Source organism: Sturnira hondurensis, unplaced genomic scaffold (assembly GCF_014824575.4).
Source record: "Sturnira hondurensis isolate 20B ecotype Veracruz unplaced genomic scaffold, ASM1482457v3 Scaffold0010128, whole genome shotgun sequence".
Taxonomy (NCBI): domain Eukaryota; kingdom Metazoa; phylum Chordata; class Mammalia; order Chiroptera; family Phyllostomidae; genus Sturnira; species Sturnira hondurensis.
The window spans coordinates 14914342-14933232 of record NW_028082759.1 but is presented as its reverse complement, the minus strand read 5'-3'; the positions used below and the strand labels follow the sequence as shown (position 1 = coordinate 14933232).

Sequence of the window (18891 nt, the reverse complement as noted above, 5' to 3'; positions counted from 1 at the left end):
TCACCAAATTTGTTGACATTTCTCTACTTCTAACCCATCCTTACAGAGATTCATGCATGGGGTTGCACTGTCCTCACGGCAGCCCAGCAGAGCAACCATGCCATCTGGATTCATGTTTTCCCCGAGGAAGAACTGGTAGTTTTTGAAATTAGCAAGGATGTGCTGGATTTGTTTCGCAGCTGCTGTCATAAGAGGCCGCACTCTCTCTGGTCTGGCTTCTTCGAGTTTCCCTGACTGACTTCACTGCCATCTTTGATGTACTTGTAGGCGTCTTTTGTGCAGCTGGTTTCCTGCAAATGATGGCTCATGACAACATCAACACCAGCGATGACTGTTTTCAGGACCGTCACCCCTGCCCTTGGGGCCCTCAGCAGATGCATTTCCCCCAGTAAGTGAGTCATCAACATTACCTTCTCTCCTACTGGCCTCCTGTCCCTCTACCTCCAGGCACAGCCTGTCTGTGATTTCCCAGACCTTGGGTCTTGTAGATACCAGAGAACATCTCCTTATGGCTGATGAGGTTCTGGTGGGTGATCACGATGGTGGCTGGAACTGGCATAGCAGGAGCCTGGAGCTCAGAGTGAGGGCCGTGCAGCCGAGATCGGCTCTGGCAGGGAGCTAGCTGGTGGGGGGAAAGAAAAACTAGGTAATTTTATTCATCTTGTAGTAATGCAACTAATGAAACTGCCCATGTTACCCAGGCTATAGGATGACTTTTCAGACACCCACTTGTCCTAGTATGGTGAGATTCTACCATAATTCTCTGCTTTCTTTCAACATGGGATCGAGGTTTTTTTAGCATTATGGAACTTAGGTAAGTGTATCATGCCATTAGCTCTTCAGCTCATATATTTTTTCTGTAATCCTAAAATAAAGTCTGTCAAATATGGTTAAGATCATGGTTTTCAGGCAGCTTTACAAAGCAAAGGCAGAAACTGCATTTCAGATTTTGCCAGTGGGATCTACGGACTTTGTGTGTGTGCGTGTGTCTGCATTCATACCTTTAGGCATGCTGTTATTTTTACTGACTGAAGGTGAAGACATGGGGGCCCGTAGCTTTGCACTTAACATGCATACTTGTTAAGACAACTCATGGGCTGCCAGTGTAAAGGAGACCGACATGGCATTGGACGTGTGTTGTGGGCACCCCAGACAGGAGTTGGCCGCTGTTTCCGTTTATAATGGGTTGGAAATGCAGAGAAGCAGGGCATTGTTGTTAGGGGAAGACACACTCAAGTGGTCTCCTCCCTTACGTAAGTATGGTATGAATAGGCTCCATTGTCTGGGTGGGCAGTATCACTTTGCAAAGGTTTTTTTGTTCGGGGAAGAGTCATTTTACATGACCTTACTGAGTCACTTAAGTGACCTTACTGAGTCACTTAAGTGTGGGGTGAGCTGGCTGTTATTCTGGGAGAGCAGTGCAAGCAGGACTTTGATGTTTTAAGTGTCTTTAAAATGTTGTGAGAACATCTCTGCAGAAAAAGGTGGGAACTTCTTGGCCAGGCACTCCTAGGGCTGTGTGGCATTCTGGGAAATGACTCTGAACATGAACTGAAAGAGCTTGATCACTAAGAAATCTTTGGGATCAGGAATCTCAGGGCTTCAGGATCCTGTCATGGGACAAGATGCTGGGGATGGCTTTTCTCCATAAAGAATGTTGGGAAGGCCTTGACTTTGGACTGGCAGAAGCAGCAGGTACAGAGGATGGTTCCCCTCCAGAGAGCTCTGCTGCTGCCTGGAGATGGCTCCCAAGCTGTAGGCATTTCTCCACCTTCTTGGTGTTGCCCTGGGGCATTCAGCACCAGTGTCTGAGATGCCTCTCGCCTCAGGGCTCTCAGCTTTCAGCACACTGCTTGTCTGGAGCCAGAACTTGTGAACCCCCCACTCTATGAAGAAATAGAGGCCTGCAGGGGCTCTCAGCAGGCAGGTCCTGGCTAGTTTTACTGAAAGTCCCTGTACTGCGTAACAGTGACCCACACGGTCAAGGCCTCCAGGCACCTTGGCTACTACAAGAATGAAATACTTTCCCTGGCTATGCCACTGGGCTGTGACTTGCCAAGATGAGCTTTCATCCAGCAGTCAAGGCTTCTGTGCCACTGACCTTGCTGTTCCTTTGACCTGACCCTCCTCTCCAAGCCACTCCCATGCCCTGTGGGCCTTTGAATGCTTCGTGAAGAGGAAGAATGGATCTCTGGACCTGCAGTTATATTGTCATGACAAAGCTCAGGAATAACACTCAGAGAATAGACACAGACAAGTTCATGGCACTCTGTACAGGGCTGAGGGTCACCCCTGTTCCATATAGAAGTACCATGCAGAAAAGGGCCAGGGTGCTCTGTTATTAAATGGGAAGAGCAAGAGACTAAAACAAACTGAGACACACGCACATACACAGTCGTATATGCATATATATCTCTATATACTACTTATGGTTACATAAATCTCAGAGAAGTAAGCAATAAACACCCAAATGAAATTAAGATTGAAATAAAGGCAAAAGGATTTCTTTTAGGAAGGAGACCTGGAGCAGACAGAGTAAAACAACTAGAAGCTTAAGCCCATATAATAGAGCATTATGCCAAGTAAGGTAAGCCAGACGGTGAAACCCAAATACCATATGATCTCACCTGTAAGTGGAACCTAATCAACAAAACAAACAAGCAAGCAAAATGGAACCAGAGACGCGGAAATTAAGAAATAACAGACAGTAACCAGAGGGAAGCGGGGAGGGAAATAACGGGGGAAAGAAGGGAAAGGGTCATCAGAGAACGCGTATAAAGGACCCGTGGACAAAGCCAAAAGGGGGTAGGATTGAGGGAAAATGGACACAACTCTTTTCGAACATTAATAAAAAATGGTTAAAAAAAGGAAAAAAGAAATCTATGACAATGGCAGAAAGAGACCCGTTCTCACTGGCCACGCCTCCAGGGTTTCCCTGAGTCATGCTTGGCTTTGTCGTTAGGAAAGGTCAGTTGAAGGCAAGGCAGTGGAAAGTCTGTGACCTTTCACTCACATACAAAATATCAACCTCTAGTCAGAAAATGGTGATTCCTTTTCCCATGATTCATTACCTAGAAGCCTCTGGTTTCCTGGAATTCTTTAACAATTCCAACTCCTCAGAATAACTGTTAAACACCACAATTTTGGATAGTACATTTTTCTTTCAGAGTATGGAATCAATCCACTCAGTATTAAAATGACGCGGTTTGTCCTTTAGTGTCCTCTGGCCCACATATTGGTGACTCTGGTCATTTCAGAATTGCATAAACTGTAGTAACAAATTACATTAAAATGTTTCAGTGATTTTTTTATATACTTTTATTTTTTTAAAGATTTTACTCATTTATTTATTTAGAGGGGAAGGGAAGGAGAAAGAAAGGGAGAGACACATCGATGTGTTGTTGCCCCTCTTGTGGCCCCCACTGGGGACCTGACCTGCAACCCAGGCATGTGCCCTGAGTGGGAACCAAACTGGTGACCCTTTGGTTTGCAGGCCCCCACTCAAGCCACTGAGCCACACCAGCCAGGGCTTACTTTGTATATTTTTACAAAGTTCTGTGTGTTATCATTGCTGGTGCTGTTGTTATAGCTGCCACCTGCCCAATAACTATTTATTAAATACCCAGTGCTGGACACTGTTCTAGGAGTTAACCTCTGGTTGTCACTGAACAAGGTGTTTTAACGACATGTCTAATTCTCACAAGATGGAAAAGTGAGGATTATTCTTTCCATTTAATAGAAGGAAAAACCCCCTGAAGATCAGAGAGCCTAAGTAACTTGCTCAGAGTCAGACGGCTAATAAAAGGCAAAGCACATTGTGACTATCTGATTGCATAGCACTTTCTACTAGACCAGAACAAATCTTGAAAACTTTCTTTCCTTTTTTTCTGTTAATCTATCAAAATTTTTATTGTTATTCCACGTTGGTTCTCACTACTGGCAGCTGTTTGGTCAATATCCAATTTCCTTCTCTTTATGTTGTACCGATACCCAAATACTTCACCATCTTTCTTACTCTAGGAAATTTCAAGGAAAGAAAACCCAACCTTTAGTGAGAGAATGTGGAATAGAGAACTGGGAAGGGATGATCAAAGGAGTCTGGGAGAGAAAGTTTTGGAATCAGATATTCCTAGTAAATATTCACTATTATCTTTGAAATAGATTCAAATAGAATTTATTACTAGAATATCAGCTAGTGCCATTCCAGAACATACTTTATAGCCAAGTGTAATTGTAAACAGCCCTGGCTGGTGTGGCTCAGTGGATTGAGCGAAGGTCTGCAAACTGAAAGGTTACTGGTTCAATTCCCAGTCAGGGCACATGCCGGGGTTGCAGGACAAGTCCCCAGTTGGGGGTGTGTGAGAGGCAACAGACTGATATATCTCTCACACATTGAAGTCTCTCTCCCTCTCTATCCTCATTCTAAATCTCTCTCCCTTCCCCTCATTCTAAAAGTAGATAAACAAAATCTTTAAAAAAAAGAATTAAAAGAAAAAATTATAAACATGCCATTTAAAGTTACCCATAGATATACTTTATTTAGTGCAATAATCAAGACTCTATGACTGGATGAATATGCGAAGCTCCATGTGTCTCATCAGTATGGTGGGAAGATAGGCAAGGCAGTATTTTTGTTTTGTATTGCTTTCAAGGACTAGAAACCTACAACTCAGAAATATACCTAAAAATGGGTTGAATTTTTTGTGGGGCAGGAAAAATGCTTGGTTGGCCTAAGGGTCATCACCGTGGAGAGCGACGTGATCAGCAGAGTGCAGAATACCCCATTCCAAGTCAGGCCACTTTGGCCAAAAGTTGTTCTGAGCTGAAGGCAATTGAGAAGACGCAGATGAAAGTTCTCTGCCTTCTCCCTTTTTACCTAAAAAAGCAGGACTTCAATTTGTAAAAATGTCCCCCACCCCTCTCTGCCAGGAAAGACAGAAGTCAGTCATCAGAGAGAACTCTAGACACGTATCAATCCAGAGATAGGACAGAGGAATCCACGTAACAAGCCTCACTAGCTATTCCTTATCTTCCACTCATTCTCCTGTATATTGTATATTTACCTTCCCAAAGTTTGCACCCTAGAAACAAAGTCTTTTTCCTTTGCCCGTTGCTTCTCTAAAAATGTATCATTCTTCCCGTAAGACGGTGTAGGCGCAAGTTCTAACCACCTCTTTGAGTTACTCGTCACTAAGTATGCTGTGTATATGCATGGATGCACAGGTTAGTAAACTTCTGTTTGCTTTTCTCTTAGTAATCTTCCTTTTATCCATCTGATTTACAGGGCCCCGGGCAGATAACCTATGAAGCAGAGGGAAAAGCATTTTCCTTTCCAAGGGCCATGAATGTCATCTGGTATGCGTGTGAAAATAGAAAAAAGCATTGACCTTTTCTGGCTGTGTTTTTGGTTATAGGCCTTGAGTCTGACTCTTGGTGAATAATGGGTGCTCTGAGGTCAAATGGCTTCAACACATCACTGATGGATGTTGGGTCCAGAAGGGTATTCTTCCCAGAGCACGGGATTATCAACCTCCTTCCATTCTCAAGATGGAAAAGTCAGCAGGACATTCACATACGTGTTAACTTAAAATATTCCTCATGATATTCATGTTCGCACCAAGCAAAAATACAGAAAAAGGCTTTCTTGCCTCATAGAAGACCACACTTATTTTGGCCCTGGCTGGTGTAGCTCAGCGGACTGAGCGCGGGCCTGCGAACCACAGGATCGAGGTTCAGTTCCCAGTCAGGGCACATGCCTGGGTTGCAGGCCAGTTCCCAGCAGGGGACTCATGAGAGGCAACCACACATTGATACTTCTCTCCTTCCCTTCCCCTCTAAAGATAAATAAATAAAATCTTTTTTTAAAAAAAAGACCACACTTATTTTGGATTTCATCTTCTATTCAAGTTATGTTTGGGTTGTTTTTTATATATCTGACACAGACATTATATTTCCCACCCGTATCCTAATTTGTGACTATATAGCTCTGCGAGTTCTAAATCCAAAAATATTAGTTGGTGGCATTCAGTGCAGCGTGGCTGGGAGCCAGATAAATTCATGGTAGATGAGCCCATACAAACTTAACAAGAGCTGTGTTTTACTTATGTTTGCATTTCTGGCACTTACCACAGGATCTGCTATATAGCAGTAGTCCTTCAGCAGTGCTGTTAAACATTAAAAGAACGATAGCAGCAGTGGTATGGATGGACGGCTTCCTTCCTTCAGAGGGGCTCACTTGCTAACACCTGCACGTTCAACCCACGCAGGCAAACATGAGCCTCCTTCTGCCTCTGGCCCTGTTGAGTAAAAGCTAGCAACCTTGGGACACCCGGGGCTTATTTTTTCTTATTAATATTATTCACTCAGTTCATAAACTTTTTTTGATAATTTTACTGTTTGTAAGATGTAGAACTAGCCTTGTAAGCTGCCAAAAATGAATCAGAGACAGACATTGACTTTAAAGAACTTATGTACTTCTCAGAGAAATAAGACAATAATGTTGGGTCAACATCCTGTTGTTTTGCTGTATTTACCGTGTGACCAACAGCAATCAGTACAATCGTAAGTGATTCTGTCTTTGCTTTCTCACTCAGCACTCACAAATATGCTGCTGGTTCGAGAGCACACCCATGCAAACTATTTTAGGTTTCCCCAATCAAGTCCGAATATCCCTATGCAACACTCTCAAAAGTCTAAAATCTTGCAGTATTGGCACTGTAGTGAAAGCTGTGAGGCTCACAAAAATCAGCAAGGAGCCAGAACGAGGCATCGCGAGGAGAATTTCTAGCACTTAACCTCAATCGGAGGTCTCTCAATGTAAGGGAAAGTTTAACAAACCTGATGTGAAGAACAGAAGTGGAGGACTAGACTGGAACTAGATGGATCCCTGGCAGAATTTTCATGAGATTATCAGCTGGGAGAGCCAGTAGGAGGAGAGGCAGAAGGTGAGGTTGACTTCCTTTTTGAGGAGTTACTCTACTATAAAGAGTCACGGCTAAAGAGGTAAAAACAGATTCCCCACTGGGGTTCTCCCGGTGGCTTCTGTGAGCGTTGTGGGGGTGTCTGCCTATCCCCCTTACTTTTTGATCAGTGCTTCTTCCCAAAGTGTGGAATTGGCTTTTCAACTGCTTCTGAGCTCTCGTCGGTGGTCTGAGGAATGGTGAGTTGCAGAGAGTCCGTGAGTCAGGACAGCATCCACTGGGGTAGCCCTGGTACCGCTGCATGTGCGTGTGCACACACAGAAGGACTCTTGAACCTCTACAGTGTTCCTCAGTGGCCCAGGCCCCCCCGAATCTGGCAGTCCGGGTTGCAGAGTCCCTAGAAAGCAGAGCCCACAGCTTCCAGCTGAAGCAGCTCTCGAGGAGCATCAGGAGGTGTGTCTGCAAGTGTGGCCGCTTCTCCCTCTTCCAGTTGGCTTTCACCTTGAGCACCCTGCAACTTTTCCTGGCATGTGTTTTTCTGGGTCCAAATGATCAGGCTACAGAGACAATTGTTTCTCCCAGCTTTCTGGGGAAGAAAACCCGCTTCCCATTACAACCCTTAACGTGTGCTCCTGATGATCCACTGTAGCTTAATACGGGAGTAGCTTTTTGGCATTGTTGTAATGGTTTTTGTTTAATTTAAATACTTACTATTCGGCCTTTCAACTGACCTAAAATTCTCATCCAAAAAATTGACTTTAGTGTTTCAGAAGTGAGCATGAATGTGACTGGGAAAATAATTACGGACAGACATCTTGCTGGATGAGTCAGCTTGGTTGACAACAGCGTTCAGATTTTTCTGAAGAGGATAATCTCTATTTGTATGTGTATGTATGTGTATGTGTAAACCCTCCCAAATCTTTCCTCCTGGATCCAAGATGCAGACGTCTAAATGTCTGCAAGTTCTTGAAACTTGTTCTGGTCAACAAAAGTTATGGCCCACAACTTGGGACACAAAAGGGACTAAGCTGTATTCACTTCTGTCACTCATCCTTGGGAATTCATGCCTGGTCCCTCCTAAATGTTCACTAAATGCCGTGCAGAGTTTCACACTTCCATGTGTGTGTTCCTGTGGTTGCCCTCTGCTAAGAATACCTTTCCTGGCCCGGGCACCTGCTGAGCCTCTGCCCCTGTTTGCAAGTCCTCTGCAGGCAGGAGGCAGTCTTCCTCCCCTTCCCCAGAGATTGGCCTTGTAGCCATGGAGCCTATACAACAGGCTGGCAAGTAAGGCATAAGGGCATTGCCCCTGGCATCTTGTGCACCGAGGCAAGCCCATTGTGAGAGCCACACACCACAGAGGCACGCCACTCCACCCCCCTCCAGAACTTGAGTCTTCCTTGGCCAAACTCATTCTACTCTGCTCTTAAAAAAAAAAGAAAAGAGGAAAGTAATTTCCCACCAGTCTAGTCCAAGTTACATAAGAGGTATTCAATGAAAATATCTATTTAGTGCTACAAGGTCATTATCAGTCATTAACTTAGCTACTTTGGGGTGTAGGTATTTTATCTTATGCCTACTCAGCTCAATTCACTGGTTAGGAGTGTAGGGCCAAGTTTATTTGGCTGTAAAGCTGGGTGACTATGGCCCTTGGTAAGACCTGACATTTCTAAAAAAAAAATTAATGCATGTTATATACTGTAGTCACTCCCCTATCTCTGCTTTTTCTACCCTCAGTCAATCAGGTTCAAAAATATTAAATAGAACATTCCAGAAATAACCAAGTTTTAAATTGCATGCCATTCTGGTGAAAAAAAATCTCACCCTGCCCGCTACGTCCTGCCCAGGGTGAGAAATCACCCCCTTTCCCAGCATGCCCACACTGGGTACGCTCCCTGCCATAGGTCACTTACTGACATCTCAGTTGTCAGAGGACGGTCCCAGGGTCACAGCGCTCATGTGCACACCGATTTTACTCAGTAACGCCTCGTTCACATAACTCTTATGACAGTATGATGTCATTGTTGTTCTATTTTATTACTAGTTATTGTTAATCTCTTTCTTCCTCTCCTTTCTCTCTCTCAAAGCAATTTCTAGAAAATCACATGGTTTTGCCTACAACAGAGAAATGGTATGTAAAAGATATAAGACAAGTAAGCAGGTGCAGATGCTGAGGCAGGTGGGCCCCTGAAATAATGAAGGGAATGCGGAGCCAACCATACAGATACTGTTACATAAAAATCAGGACTGCAGTCTGGAAACCTAAAGCAAAAGGAGGGGAGCCTAGTGAGCTCGTCCAAAATCTTGAAGAGTAAGGGCGAGAGAACTGCAGCCATATAAACTGATTCAAGACATAAACTTGTTCAAGGAACCTGTGCTTCCAGATCATAATAAGGTAACCTGAGGCTGTTTAGAATATAGTCTCTTTAAGGTTGATAGAAGACCACAGGGCTCCTGGGTGACTTGCTCTGTGGCTCTGGAGGAATTAATGACAGCAAAAATATCACAGGGAAAAGAAACCACAACATCATTTCATATTTTAAAATCTTAGCTCATAAAACAAAACTTCTTTATAATTCAAAACCTAAGAGCGTGGGGACCTGGACTCCTCCTGGACTCTTGACTGCCGGGCCTGGCTCTTGCCCACTGGCAAGGAACTCTGCCCAGGCCCCGCCACGCTTCCAGCTGGAGGCTTAGTCTGGGGCCTCAGGTGACCCTGGCTGTGCGGCGGGAGAATGGAAACCTCTGGAGAGTCTAACCCTGTTTGCCACTACCTGCATCAGTGGCAGGTGCCAGAGCAAACAGAGACCTCAGATATTGATTTTGGAAACTTCTACCAAAAAACTCACTGGGCCAAACGGAGCTTAGCATTCTGGATACGAAGGTGGAAGGCAGCAACCTGTCTGAGGACTGCTGACTGTCCAGCCGGCCAGCCAGCCAGCCAGCCAGCTCAAGTCAGGGAAACCTGGGAAGAGAGACTTCCAAACTGGCAGAATCGGGCCCAGCACACCTGGTGGTGGACAGTGAACTGCATTAGTAACGGACAAATTCCTAAGGCACAAGAAGGAACTGACTTGGATTTCTGTTCATCTTTCTACTAATAAAAAAGCCAGCCTCAGCAAATCAAATGGAGTACCTTCTACCTGCTGTGCTGTGTGTGCGAAGCAAGAAGCTTCCCACTGCAAAGCATTCCTAAAAACACATATGAAAATAGGTCATTATACGGCAGACTGCACTCTCCTGCAGGAAAGAGATTGTAATTTGGGGTAGACTCCCTAATCCAGGGCATGACCAGCAATAAATTTTAAGGCAAAGCTCTCTCTATAAAGTTTAACTTTTAAAATCACAAGTGTGCTCCAAGTTCCTATAAAATGCACTTTACATATTTATTACACAGAAGCACTATGAACAATAAGCTCTCTATGAAGAAGCATATAAAACACTACTCTGTCATTTCAGACTTGTTTACTTAAAAAATGTGCTGCTATGATGCAGATAACCAGGGTCTGCATGGGTTGAGCACTTATTAAACGCCACCATGTGCCTCACCTACCTTATGATGTTGAATCCTAGGAAGAAACCGAGGCTTACAGAAACGGTGCCATCAATTGTTCAAATACAATCATTTAATAAGTGACTGAACTGGTATTTAAACCGAAGGTATATAATTCTAGAACTGGTGTTGTGGAAAGGTCACACACTCTGAGGGTGGGAGAAAGGAAAACTGGAGAAAACCTAGGTTTTGATGATGTTGTCAGGTCGCTGTACTAACCCATCTGTATTTCTTGTTGTGTGAGATGATTCGGTGCTTTATCGTTTAAGCCGTTCTGAGCTGTTTTTCTGTTATGTTCAGCCACGGCTCCCTGATGTCCTGTGTGAGAATGAATTCCTAGCCCCAACACATGGAGTCAGTGCTTTCCCTGGCACAGCTTCAGGCCAGAGCCACGGAGCACTCACTAATTCGGCATCTACCACGGGTAACATGGCCTCACTAGGCCTCTTCAGAATACAAGGAAAAGCTGTGCCGTGCCCGGTGCAGTCAGGCCAGCCCCTCCCCACAGTGGTTCGCTTCCACGATTTCTGACCACCCTGGGAATTCGGAGTTTGGGTAGAGGGAAGGAAGGAAAGGAAGGATAAAAGCTTGACCTACTTGTATCCCCCGCTTACTCTTCACCTATTACATAAACTCTCTTCTCTAACTAGCAAAATCTTACTTCCTTTTCAAGGTTTTTCAAGTCACATCTTGCTCAGGAAACTTGAGAGCCCTGCAGTTCCCTTCGCTTTGATCTGTAATTCCTCTGGAGTCAGAGTAACACATTTGCTAACCACCTGGAGACACTGCTTGGGCCATGTAGTCCATCCTGCTTTTTCTCTTGTTTACTTCTTGACTTCTCTAGTACATGCTAAACTTCCCTGAGCTCAGCAACGCCACAGCATTCCTTAGAGATTCTAATGGTGCCTGCCGCCTACGGTGGATGTGTGCAGTCATCCATATTCAACTGGGTCTTGATACACTGATTTAAACAATAAGTGAAAATACAGTGGGTGGGGGGTAGAAAGAAAAGAGAAAGGAAAATCTGGGAATGCCTGTAATCTCAGTTTGGCCTAGTTTAGAATTTGCAAAGTAAGGGTATGAGTGCAGTGTGCTGTGGATAGGTTGGGATTCCTGACATGTCATGGGATTTTCTTCGTTGTTCCTGCACCTGGGTGTCAGCTTGGGAGGGCGGAGGAGGCTGAGTGATTCGTCCTGAGTGCATGCAAGTTTGCTGGGCGTTTGGATTGATTCCCTGTCCTCCAGTTCCTTGCAGTCCCGTGTGCTCTCCGTCACGGCCTGTTTCACTCCAACGCATTCTCAGCCTGGCCGCTGTAAGCACGGTGCTTTCAACTATGGCTCCTCAGGGTACAAAATAACAGGGACAGCAGTTGGTACCACTGTTGTTTTTGTCACAGAACCTTTAAGCAGGTTCCAAATAGTGAATTCTCATAATAGAACACAAGGTCATGTCCAGGTGGCTCTTCCCGAAGCCTCTGAAAAGTGTCACTTTTCCTGTAGGCCTCTGCCCAATACTGCTCCCCAGAGTGATATAAACTGACCTTCGGGGCTATGGTCAGAGCTGTAAATTCCATGTTGGCAGTCATGCCCCAACCCCCAGAAAGCGGGGGACTGTCTCCGCAGACATGCGCTCAGTGCATCCAGGAGCTCCTATCTAAAACATTTCCTTTGTGACCTGGCTTTTCAGCTCAAACCGTCAGATACACAAGATGCACAAAGAGGCTTACAGCGCAATCAGCTGTCTTAGGATTGTTCTCTTACACACAAGAAGAAAACTGATGGGAAATTATTTCATTAAAGCATAGATCACAGTTCTCTGCGGATAATCGCTGATAGTGATGTGGGTAAAAAAAACCCCAAAACCCGAATCTCAAAGCAACCAGATTTTCTTCTTTGGCCTTTCAGTTTTCTTGGTAGTTTTTATTCAACTCCTTTAGTGAAGACTTTCTCTTTCCCCCTCCTTCTGTCTTTCCTCTTAGCAGTGTGACTCCCCACCATGAGCCTAACAGCCAAGAGGTGTCTGAACAAGCAACACTCGCCCTGTTTCGGTTCTACCCCGGCCAGGTCCTGGCTCTCCCTTCAGAAACCAGGGCTGTAAGAGCACATTCAGTTTCTTTTTTTAAAAATTTAATTTATTTATCTTTAAAGGGGAAGGGAAGGAGAGAAGGAGAGAAATACCAAGGTCTGGTTGCTTCTCGTGAGTCCCCTGCTGGGAACTGGCCTGCAACCCAGGCATGTGCCCTGACTGGGAATTGAACTGTGATCATGTGGTTCGCAGGTACATGCTCAATCCACTGAGCTATACCAGCCAGGGTGAGCACATTCACTTTCTGATGTGTTTTAAGAACACTGTGTCAGGGCAGTCAGTGCTTTCAGGACCCGTCTGTGTGAACCCTCAGGTTCTCCTGAGTGCCTTCGGTGGTGAACGAGTCTCTGCGCTCTGCTGTCCCCGTGTTTGTTTATGGTATAAGTTGTGGCTGTACTCTAGCTCACAACTCAGAACAGGCTGAACATTTCTGCCCCACGACTTTGGTGTAATGAATCTACAAACAGTCTCAATGGGCCCAAGGAAGAGTTGCAGGGCCTTTCCTGGCATACACCTCTCTGATCTCCAAAGAAGAAGGACCCCAACACCGCTAATGTCTGCTGCCGCCTTACCAGGCTCCTGGGTGGCCCTCCTCCCAGGCTAGAAGAAATTACCTTGTGTTTGAATGGTGCGAGTGCAAACTCATAAATGACTGAACTTTAATCTGAATGTACTAAGCGCCGTCATTTTCCAAAGCAAGGAGTGCTGCTTGCTGTGAGCAGTAACTCCCAGAGTTTAGCCTGTATCAGAATCCTCTGGGGTGCTCGGCACAATGCAATCCTGAGCTCCACCTGAGACAACCGAAAAAGACTTGGGAAGGGATTCTCGGCAGCCGGCCGGTCCGGAGTTCAAGGTCTGCCAGGCACAGTCTCAGGGCCTGCCCAGGAGGAACATTCCTGGAGAGCGATTTGCTTTGCCAGTGATCTCATGGACACCAGTAGGGGAGTGCCAGGCAGTCTGGGCTGAGCGTGATGCTGCTAACACCAGTGTCCCACTTGTCTTCTCCTTCTCGTAGATTCCTCTGGCCTCAGTCAAGCCAACCAGTATTCTCCCTCGAGATAAAGGAGAGTGGGCCCAAACCACTCCACTGTGCTGAAACCCGAGGAGAGCCGGACAAACTGCCCCAGCTTCCCAACTCGGCAGGGGGCCAGCTCATACTCCTTGCTTAGAGGAACCAAGGCCGAAGGCTGGCCAGATCGGTAAGCAAAGCTTTTAGGCCTGGAGATGAAACACAGTCTTGTGTAGTTTTATTTCTTGAAAGAGGACTCGCCTTACTCAATTTTAATGTGTTTTTTAGAAAGTTGTTTGTTGAAGGCAACTAGATATTTTTTATCATTGTCTTGAAAGCAGTATTTCATTCTACTGCTTCTATACGACCAAAAATATTCTCTCCTGCATCATCTCTCACTCACTGTCTCCTGCATCGTCTCTCACTCACTGTCTCCTGCCAAGGGCAAGGAATAGGGATTTCACTCTCAGTCCTTCTGTAAAGTAGTTTTAAAACTGCCAAATACTGCAGAATAAACCAAATTTCCTTCCTCTTCCCACACCTCACACCGACTGGGATTGTGTGCATGTGAGTAGAAGTGTGAGGTGGCGGGGGGCGGGGGGGAGCGGGGGGCAGGGTAGTGGTGAGGGAGAGGGAAGGGCCGGGGGCTCTGAGGCCATAAACGCACCCTGCAGCAAGCCCAAGGTTGAAGCCAGCACCGGGGGAGCCGCAGAATTCCGGGTTGAGGGGCAGATCTCAGAATGCTTGCAGTTTCTGTTTAGACATGCTTCCCTCCCCCTCGCCCTCCCTCCCCTCAATCCTAGCCAGCAATTAAATCCTTCAACCATTTACACTTAGGAAGCTCAAGAAATTCTACTAGTTCCTGGTTTGCAGCAGGTTAGAAAAAAGCAGAAGATAAAGAAAAAGAGGAGTCTTACAGCACGTAGAGCTCTGGGACTGTCAAATAGAATAAAGACATGTGGAGTGATGACCCTCAGTTCATGCACAGAGCTTTTCATCTTCAAAGGACACAGTAACCATGAACTCATTAAGTTCCACTGCAGTGCTGGGAAGAAGATACGGAAATACTACCATCATCTTGTATGGCTAGAGGAACCGAGGGTGAGGCAGAGGCGGGCACCGACCCATGGAGGCCAACCAGGAGACTTGGAAGACCGCCTCCGTGGGCTTTCCTGGGTGTGGTTGGTCTGGGCTTGCCTCCAGCTTTATCCCGGGCCACCTGGGCGTCACTGTTAGCTTTACCCTTCTCAGGCATTCGGTTAACTAGCACCAGCAGGCTCTGAAGTGTATCTGCTCACCATATGGCAGGGGTGGGAACTTCACAGCAGAGGAGGGGACAGGCGTGGGAATGAGACAGGGGCCTGGGTTAGAATCTCAGCTCCGCCATCTGCTCTGGGACCTTGGTGAGGTCCCGGCTTCCTCACCAGTTACGCGGTGAGCCGTCACCACTTCCTTTTCCTCCTAGCCACAAAACTAGGGGCATCCCTTCCATATTTCAGCCACTCCCCCGAGTTTTTCAGGCTCCCACCTTCCCATTCCTCTTCTTTGATGACCCCAGAGCCTGTTAATTGGAAGAGAGAGAGCAGAGGTTAGGGGACGGCCCCCAAACCACCATGTGAAACACACCGAGGCTGGGGACCCTATCCCAGAGATTCTGATCCTGCAGGCCTTGGGATTGTTTATTTTTCAACACGCAGGCAACTCTGCTGCAGCCCAGATTAGCGACAACCAAGCCTCCCTCAGCACCCTCTCAGCTCCAGGGCTGAGGGAGAAGCAGGGAAGTTTCCCACACTGTGCTGCCCCGCCTTCTCACTCCCACCCCTGCTCGCTCTGCCAGACACCGCTAAGGGAGCCTGGTCATCTTTGATACCCGAGTTCTCTCCGATGGCCACAGCATTTGGGGTTTCACTGTGCAGATACAATGGGTGTTGCTGTGCTGGCCTGGGAACCCACCCCTGCTCACCCCCTCTCTCTGACTCACAGGTAATCCTTTGGAATAGAAATCCTCTCACCAGGGCAGGAGCTCTCAGGAGGACAATGGCAGGGTCATTGCGATTTGGGGATTTTTGACACCTTCTTATTTTAATTAAAATTGATTTGTGCTGCTAGTCTTCAGCCCGTTGTCACAATGTTGATAACAACGTGTGCGAGAATCTTAGCTGAGGTCAATAGCCCTGTAGTGAAGTCTAACCATTAGCCACCTACTTAGGAAGAGGAAGATGCAGTAGTTTTCCCCGAAGGCGCCCTCCACCTCCTTCCCATTCCAAACCCGGTCGCAGTGACTGGTGAAGAACGTCTCTCCCCTTTCAGCCTCTGTCTCTCAGTCATGACGGATACCTCGGCTCCACACCACTTGTCGCTGACACACTTGCTGCTTTCATGGTGTATCACATTTGAATCCCTGTAAACCAGAGGTCAACGTTCCTCATGTCCAATCCCTGTGCTCATCTAGAACTTTGGAGAGTGGAGGGAGGAAGGGTGATGCTAACAGTCTCCAGGGGTGGAGAACAGGGGCGTTAACTTTTTGCAAGGGGCGGAGGCTCCTGTGTCCTGTGGGAGGGCTTGTATGCCCTTGCCATCAACATCAATGTCTTCATTTGTTCATATTATTTTATTCTTTTATTTGGCTAATAATTTTTGAGCATGTGTAAATATGCTGGGCACCAGGACAAGCACAAGGGAGACAGAAATGAACGAGACAAGGCCTGTCCTGAGGGTGGTCCAGCCCAGAGAAGGAAAGACAGAGAAACCACGACCTTAGACATGATCTTACAAGTACCCTGAACAAGTGTCTATGCACTGGGAACACAGAAGACAGGACAGTTAGGGACAGGGAACAGAGAATGCTAAGCGAAGTAAGCCCGTCACGAGAGAACAACGGGTGCAGGATTCCACTGACAGGAGGTACTCAGCAGAGTCAAACCCGGCTCAGTTTCCACCAGCTCTGTGACCTGGGGTGAGACACTCACTGGCTCCTTTGTTTCCTTCCTTGTTCTATAGAGACAATCATGCCTTTCTACATGTCACCGGGCTTAAATGTATGGGAAAACATTCTATAAACTCCACATTTTGTGAAATGTAAAATATTGTACTTTACCTCCCAGTAAGTTTTAGAAGTGAGCAATTCGAGTGGCCCAGAAACCAAGGGCCGGGGAAGACTGTGAGGGCAAAGCCGAACTGTGACTCAGGGCGCCTCTGCCCGCTCCAGCCCAGGCTGTGGCCTGACTATGCCCGTGAACCCAGGTTCTCAGGAGAGCAAAACACAGGGAAGCCATCCCTAAGCAGCGTGGTGACACCCCATCACTGACTGGCCCCTACACAAGTTCTTCCCAGGTTGGCAGTGCCAGGAATTTAATGGTAGAAAACGGAGAAGAACAAATATATAATGGGGACATGGAAACAACCGTCCTCTGCTTTTCCTGGGTCTTTTGTCCCATAAATTACATGTTTCATCAGAGATGGCCTACCTCAGTTCACTTAATTTCTCATCCTGAAAAATGTGCTTACTGTCTTGGCTCCTAAAGATAAAGGTTTCCCTTGGGGAAAGATGTTAAACCTGGTCCACGCTGAGGCTGGAAGGAGGACAGGGGTGAGTGTGACCTACCACCTGTCACTGTGTGGCCAGAACAGTCTCCACAATGCCGAGACACTTGGGGGCAGCTTCCCACCTGCCTGACCTCCTTATCCCCCATTTGCACTGTTCCGAGGCTGGGAGCAGCTTTTCGTTTCAGAGTGGGGACTCAGGGGACACGTGGTACAACTGTCCATGTGTGATGCCCTTCCACTCATGAACAGCTGCAACAAGGAGCTGTTACAAATCTCACAGAACAAGACTCACTTTTTAATAAAGTAGTCTCAAACAGATTCCGAGTCCATTCTGTGGAATCTCTGACGGGACCCGCATTAGAGATTTAATGCTGTTTTTCTAGTGTTGAGGTGGCCCCAGGGGATGGCCTTGGAGACCTTGGAGAGACCTTGGAGATAGAAGGCCCAGACAGGAGAGCCAGAGCCACTGGAATCTGACCCTGCTGCGAACGGAGCCAGAGGGGGAATTATTGCTGCCGGAACCTTCTCTTTCGGGAAGACTGGAATGCAGTCAAGATAAGAAGTCCTGGGGAAAAGACCGGCTACCTTTAACCCGCCGCACCACTGAACTGTACTCATCGTTGTCACCATCCTAGTGGCAGAAATGTTGCTGGAGATAGGAGTAGTGTTGCTATACTAGACACCTACCAGCTGGTACTGCCAACCCCAAAAAACAGACAGTCAACAACACCAGACCGTTCTTTCTTTGACATGTCAGCAGCACTTGGTGTTTACTTTTGTTTGCGGTCTGTGTGGCGTGGGCCTGTGGAGCTGAGGGGGAAAAGGCGGCCTTCAGCTTCCACTCCCATGGGCCCAATGCATGCACTGCACTGACTTAGGTGTGGCCTGAGCCACGCTGGGACACAACCAAATCACCGACAGGTCACAGGAAGGCAGTTTCTCCTTTTAGGGTCTCGGATGCAGACATCCTAGAACAATCTGAACAATTCGAATAAAAAATGCTTCAAAAGGCTGTGTACATGGTTGAGTGGACAGGTATGTGGTAAGTCAAGTTTGGGAATTTATCACTGTAGTGAGCTACAGTGATAACGTGCTAAATCCTGTTCATTCTTCCCCAGTCTTGCTTCAATTTTCATTTCACCTTACTAATTCTATAAATTCACTTTGCATCTGTTTTAATTTTTTTTAATTAAAATTGAGTTGGTGACTCACATAGAACAGTCATGGACATGGACTAAATATTTTGTCCTGTATGAAAGTAAAAGATACAATTTATCAAAATTCATGAGATGCAGTGAAAACAAGAGAGGGGAATATATAGCATTAAATGCTTATATAGAGGAGCTCTAACGTTAGTGGTCTAAGCTTCTACCTTAAGAAACTAGAGACAGAAGAGGAATTTAAGCTTAAAGCAAGCAGAAGAAAAATAATAAAAATGAAAGCAGAAATCAATGAAATAAAAAACAACAAATCAAAAGAGAAATAAAAAAACTAGTTTAAATCAATAAGTTTCTAGCTAAGCCTAAGAAAAAAGAGAAGACACAATTTATTAATATTAATATCAAATGAAAGAGGGATCATCATGACTGATCCCATGGACATGAAAGTGGTAATTAAGTAATATTATTAATAATGCTATGCTCAATAATTTGATCACTTAGATGAAATGTACTAATTCCTTGAAAGATACCAACTATCAAATCAGTACAAGGAGAACCGTATTGGTCAGGAGTCTTCAGAAAAACAGAACAAACAGGATGTGTTTATGTATAAGTTGCAC

At 46.1% G+C, this 18891-nt stretch overlaps 1 pseudogene; it reads right to left on the bottom strand.

Moving 5' to 3' along the window:
• On the bottom strand, positions 1-8180 carry LOC118995327 (translationally-controlled tumor protein-like; annotated as a pseudogene).
• Positions 8181-18891: the final 10711 nt, after the last annotated feature.